Genomic DNA, 7,018 nt, shown 5'->3' with positions numbered 1-7,018 from the left:
TTTTCTTCGTTCGAGATGGTGACGATGTGGCTCTCTATGGGTTTTTCTACTTCCTCAAGTCAGAACTGATCTATTTCTTCTTCGAGTGACTGTTGCGAAGATGTTGACTCTTCTCGGATGACTGTTGCCTGAGAACGTATCGAAAGAGGGACCGCTTTTATTGGGCATATGTAGAGGATAGTCAAGGGATCGTCTGGTAATTCGTGTTTGTCAAGAAAGCCTGGTCTCGAAATGTTTATCCTTCTGCGTCTCTGGTCAACCGCGGTGATTGCGTTGCCGATATCTTGGAAATCTTCTGACAGAGGGTCGTATCCCAATATGAGATGGGCTGCCCTTACTTGCAAGTCTTCGCTCACAAACACCTCGGATCGTAGAACGCAATTGAGGTCTGCGACGTTGCAAAGGCTTAGACGGGGCCGTATGTGTTGTTTGTCTGCAAAAACATCCGAGGAGACAAGCATGGTTAAATCAGCAATAAATACCAAATAAAGAAGTAATAGCATACAATTTAACCAGAAATGGTAAAGTTAATAGAACCAAATCATGGGTTAGGGAATCTAATTCTTATGGAGTCACATCTGGGGTTCCCCATTCGACTGGGCAATGAGGACCGTCGTGCCACATTCCAAAAGCAATCAGGTAATCGTCCTTTATACCTTTGTTGGATTTGGGAAGACAAGATATGAGCCTAACGACACTAGACCTAGATTTGAGGTAGTATCCTACATCTTTAAGCTTGTGGCACTTGTACATATAAACGACGTCGTGCCATGTGAGGTTTAGACCCATTTGCTCATTTAGAGTGTAAACACAGCCTAAAACTCTAAACACATTGGGTGTACATTGGTCTAGGCATAACTTATGGTTGCAGATGTATTCGCTGGTTACATTTTTCATGGAAAGTGTCATCCCACCTTCTAAGAATGCGATGATGGGAATAACAACTTCTCCTTCCTCCCTATCGTTAGCTATGGCTTCAGGGGGGCAATATCTTAAGCCTACGTTATGAGGAATGTGATCTTTAGCCCAAAAACCCTTTATACCGGCATCGGTATCTACTAGACACTTAAATCTACCCATTTGGTGGGGGTAAGAATGGATATTTAGAGAGGAAAATGATGTAATTAATGGCCGAGGACAATAGCCGAGAAGAAATGAGTTTAAAAGAAAATTTTGAGAACTTATGAAAAAGAGGCAGATACTTCTTCGCGAGCTTCTTGAGAGGAAAGAGAATAAGAGATTTTGAGATTTGATTGATTTCTGAACTGAGAGGTTGAGTTTCGGTTTCCTAGGTGTTTTGGCGTGTGGAAGGCAGCATTGAATGGGAATTATCCCGCCCAAATTTGAGAAAGAATCCGGACCGTTAGATGCGCATCTCCCTGTTGAACGCGGAGGACAAAGTGTGACTTATAGCCATTAATGTGGGCGTTATGGATTTCGAAGTGTCAGAAGTGGTTTAAAAGAAGCGAAGTGACTCTTTCATGTGTGACGATTCACAAGGCATGTGGAGACTGTGTCGTTGGTTCAAAACTCCAATTTTCTTCTCGGTTGGGGAGAAAAATGAAGTTTTGAGGGGCTATTGTGGGAGTAAAATGGTCAAAACACGTATTTGGGCCTTGGGCCTGATATTGGCTGTGTGAGCCTGTTCAAGCAGAGCCTTTGAGGCCCACAAGTCAACTCGTGCTAGAAAGATTGATGAGGTTGTCCGAGGAGAGGTGTCTCCTCGGCTAAATCAATTAAAGATCATTTGACACGACATAATGTTGGGGAGAGAATTATGGAAGGCCTGGTGGGTAAAGATGTGTTCCATATGGTTGTAGAGAGGAAGAACGTTTGAGAAATATCAAGGAGAAATGCTACTAGCACCGCATTAAAGACCCTGCACCTACCTCTTTGACCGCATTAATAGGAAAATGACCTCTGAACAGTAATGTTCAGCCTTCCAGCTATTGTTTGAAGACTTTTAGAGGGCGGTGGATGAGACAAGTATCTAAATTGTTGATTTGTGCTACAAGTGGAAGGTGAAGGAAAGAGGAAGAGTGATATAAAAGAAAAAAGAGAAGGAAAAAGGAGGGGGCTTCTTCAATTACAATATATTGTGAAAAAGAAAGAAAGGCTATACAAGTTATCCTCGGCTTATGTTTAAGGAGAGTTTCTGTTATTCTTATCTATTGATTGTCTAGATTGTGGCAATCTAGCCCGTCTATCTGTTGTCCAATATTCAGAAGATCTAGGTTTCAAGCCCACGTTTTACAAATTTGATTGTATAAGGCTCTTTGGGCCTGAGCCGATCACGCGTTTGGGTCCGGGCACAAATTGTGCACTTACAGTGCACATATATATATATGCAAAAAACACATTTAACAACAATAAATTTGTGCTTGTAAGTCAACAAATCATTATCAAATGTCTTTTCTTATTAAAAAATGTGTATTTACGAATCATAATTGAACATTTATTAATCCTTAACATGTGTTCTTAGGACACTTGTTAATGGTACCTCATTTTAAAATACTCATTTCAGGGAATACAAAACTTCTATTCCTTTGTATTTTACTTTATACTTCACCAATCATATTCTACTATGTGTTTTTTTTTTTTTTTTCCATTTTTTTAAAATTGTTATCTTATAAGAAAAATAAAATTATTACATAGCAAATTGTGATCATGGAGCATAAAAAATTGGACAGATAAATTTGTGTTACATTTGAGATAGGTTTGATAGTTTCCGCCTTAAAGAGTAGGAAGACTACTTCTATATTATTAACTTAACTAAACAGCATTATTTAAATAATTAAAAATTAAAAACTAAACAGCATTAATTAAAAATTAAAAATTAACTAAACAGCTTTTAGACCTCATGTTGTTTGCATCCCATACCCACTTCAACGTCACATAAACCCAATGCTTAAGTTAGCCAAACTCGTTCACCATAAAGGCCTTTACATAACTTTTGTAAACACGGAGTACAACCACAAACGCTTACTCAGGTCCAGAGGCCCCAACTCCCTTGACGGCTTGCCGGACTTTCACTTCGAAATCATTCCCGATGGCCTACCACCATCGGACGCAGATGTTAGCCAAGACATCCCATCTCTTTCCGTTTCCATCTCAAAGAATGGCCTACTCCCACTTTGCAACCTCATTTCCAAGCTCAACAACACTTCGTCTTGGGACAGGCCACCTGTGACCTCAATTATCTCCGATGGTTGCATGTCCTTCACTCTTGACGCTGCTGAGAAATTTGGAATTCCAAATGTGCTTTTCTGGACACCTAGCTCGTGCGGCTTCTTGGGTTATATGCATTATCGCCATCTAGTTGAATGAGGTTTAACACCCCTTAAAGGTATCACTAATTTGCTATAAACCCTACTATACACATATCTTTCGTCTGCATCACTAATTTATTAACCTATCTAATTATACATTCAGCAAAAAAAAAAAAAAAAAAACTTATCTAATTATACGTACGTTAGCTTTTAATGGTTTAATATGGAAGGAATTAGTGGTGGCTACAAGAAATTTTAATTAATAAATTTAAATTAAAAAATTTTAGTAAAAATAAAACTTAAATATATCAATTATAATATGATAGCAATATACACACATGTAACAGACCCTCTATATTTACTAATTATTTAATTATATAAAATTATATTATATCACTTTATGTGATATTTAAACTATACATGAACACATTCACACAAATAACATTATAACAAAATAATAATAACATTAATATTAATGCACACAATCAATATTAGAGACACATTCCACACTTATAATACAAATTTATAATAAAGATATGAACACTCACAACCACAACACCTACTCTTTACTTTTATAGTTGGAGATACCAAGATAGTCAAATAGAGAGAGAGAGAGAGAGAATGATCTATGTTGTTGTTTGGTTTTGGGCTTGGCTAATCTATGATCCGGAGGATCCGGGTGTACAAAAATATTTTTAAGGGTAAAGTAATCTAGTAAAAAAATAATTTATATATATCTAATTTTTTTTTCTTCAAAATTAACCCCTTGAAGAACATATAGCACCACCCCTGGAAGGAATTCAACAATAGATTGGATTCCATAGACATATAGTACATAATAAGCTAGCTAGCCCTCAGACAGTCTATATCGTATTTGATTCAAATCCAATTTCAACAAGTACAAGTTCCATATAGAAGCTAAAAGGGTTTCGATATCCAACATCCACTTTTTCACATTCACTTTTATGTGTTAAAATGTGGGCATTGCTGTATCAATTATGGATTTATGGATACGTGTATGAAATAGTGAAAATAGACTAATGTAAAAGAATATGTTTTCTTTTCAAGCGCTGACGTAAAATACACCCTTACTACTACGGATTCAAATCCTCTAAATTTCTTAGGGGACTCTAACAATAGATTTCCTTAAATTCTAATTACACTTTTATGAAATAAAGGTCAAAATTTTGTTATATCAGCATTTCACTAATAGTACTCTTAACCAAGGTGGTCGATACCGTACCGGTACCGGCCAGTGCATCGATACCAGTACATACCGTACCGGCCAGTGCACCGGTACCGATACACTTCTATTTTGTACCGAAAAAAATACTGGCCGTACCGGCCGCGTACCGGCCATACCAGCCAATTTCGGGCAATGCCGGCCGGTACCGGGCGTACCGGCCGGTACAGAAAAAAGCTTTTTTTTATTTTTTATTTTATTTTTAGTTTTGTAATTTTTGAATTCTTGTAAGGGCATAATGGTAACTTATTTACATTAACTTATTAGTATTATTTGTTTTTTTTGTATGCAATGAACAATTAAGCTTTCTATTTTTTATATTGTGTTTTGTTTTTCCTTTTAATTGATACTAAAGTCTAAAATTATGAATAATTTGTTCTAAATTGGGGTAATATTTTATGACAAACTTTTATATTTACTATAATATAAGTGAAATATTATATGCTTATATACATGGTTTTTTAGATTTTGGTGTGTGTATATAATATATATATATATAAAATAGCGGTAAACCTGAAGTGGTACACCGGTATTGACCGGTATCCGAAATATATCGTACCGGTAGCCAAACCGGTACGGTATTGACTTCCTTGCTCTTAATTACTACATGATTCTAACAAAAAAGCAAAGAAAAGAAAAGAAATACACCGTTTAACATCCCAATCTATAAGTATAAGTTTTGCAAGAAAAGATTAAGCAAAAAACATTTTTTACTTGGGCAAGTGAGTCACGGCAGCAAGTAAAAAATGTATAATCAATCTAATCTATTTAATCTTACCCAGGCTTGAAAATCTTAGCAATAGTTAAAGGTGACCATGAGACATATCACAAACATAAGGATTCTTTTTTTCTTTTTTTTTCTTTTTTGTTGAGAAATACATACATAAGGATTCATATCAATTTATTAACGTATTCCGAAAAATATCAATATATATTAAGGCTATATAGATAGTGTAAGTATATGTACCTGTTTTGTACATGTACATGCTTGGATAAATATGTACTTGTGTAAGAATGCTCAATGTATATGTTCTTTACGTTTTGTTGTGTACATATTTTAGTCATGACCCCTTATTATGCCTTGAAATAAGGCATATGAATAATTTAATTCAAGCATAATCAATACCTCTTATAGGTCAACCATTGTGTGTGTAAATATATAATTAATCTATCTGCATTAACATTTTCTTTAAGTCAAATACACCCTATAGATATTGAATTATCATGTCGAATGAGCATACACTGAAAATTTGTATGCTAGTTTTAATATTTTAACATTTGAGCACTTTACTTTTGTGTGATTTTCAGATGTGAGCTATCTAAAAAATGGATACTTGGAGACTAAAATATATTGGATTCCTGGGATGAAAAATATTTGCCTTAAGGATCTTCCAAGTTTCATTAGAACTACAGATCAAGACGATGTTAGTCTTAATTACCTTATATGCCAAACAGAGAGAGCTTCAAGAGCTTCAGGTATCATTTTAAACACGTTTGACACCTTTGAACAAGATGCGTTGGATGCTCTATCCTCCATGCTTCCTCGTATATACACTATTGGACCACTTGTGTTGCTTGCTAATCAGATTAAGGATGAAAATTTGAAATCAATAGATTCCAATCTATGGAAAGAACAATCAGGTTGTGTGGAATGGCTAAATTCAAAAGAACCCAACTCTGTAGTGTACGTAAATTTTGGTAGCATAACTGTTATGAAGCCTCAACAACTCACTGAGTTTGCTTGGGGGCTAGCAAATAGTAAAAAGTCATTCTTGTGGATTCTAAGACCAGATCTTGTGGCAGGTGATTCAGTTATTCATCCTCCCGAATTTGTAACCGAAACGAAGAATAGAGCCATGTTAGCAACTTGGTGTGCTCAAGAAAAAATCCTGAAGCACCCATCAATAGGGTGTTTTATAACACAGTGGGTGGAATTCTGCACTTGAAAGTGTGTGTGGTGGAGTGCCAATGATCTCTTGGCCTTTATTCGCCGAGCAACACACAAATTGTCGGTACAGTTGTACTGAGTGGGGCATTGGAAAGGAGATTGATAATAATGTTCAGAGAGATGTAGTAGAGAAACTTGTGAGAGAATTAATGAATGGTGAAAGGGGTAAAGAAATGAAGAAGAATGTAATAGAGTTGAAGACCAAGGCAGAGGAGGCTACAAAACCTGGCGGTTCTTCAAACAAAAACATGGAGAAATTGATTGCTGAAGTTCTCCAAGTTTGAAATGTTTAAACCAAAAAAAAAAAACACATTCAAGTTTATGAAGAATTTTCTCTCCTTGTCTCATCGGCAATATGTGATCATGTTATATATCTGTAGGAAACCTATTCCCACTTCTGTTGCAATAAACTCCAATTATGTGATTTGGCTAATTAGTATTCTATCTCGTAAGGGCAGATATTGCTATTTATGCTTCATTTTTGTTTATTTCTTGAGATGAAGTGACATACAAGCATCTGCATAATCTTATCCGGTGTTTATTTTTTTTTTTAATTTT

General features: G+C 35.8%; 1 pseudogene; it reads left to right on the top strand.

The window, feature by feature from the left end:
* Nucleotides 1–518: 518 nt before the first annotated feature.
* Nucleotides 519–6,805, top strand: LOC142644080 (7-deoxyloganetin glucosyltransferase-like; annotated as a pseudogene).
* The last annotated feature ends 213 nt before the right edge of the window (nucleotides 6,806–7,018 follow it).

This window comes from Castanea sativa, chromosome 7, assembly GCF_040712315.1.
Source record: "Castanea sativa cultivar Marrone di Chiusa Pesio chromosome 7, ASM4071231v1".
In the NCBI taxonomy this organism is placed as follows: Eukaryota; Viridiplantae; Streptophyta; class Magnoliopsida; order Fagales; family Fagaceae; genus Castanea; species Castanea sativa.
Note: the sequence above shows the minus strand (reverse complement) of the source record. Positions and strands in the feature narration are given on the sequence as shown.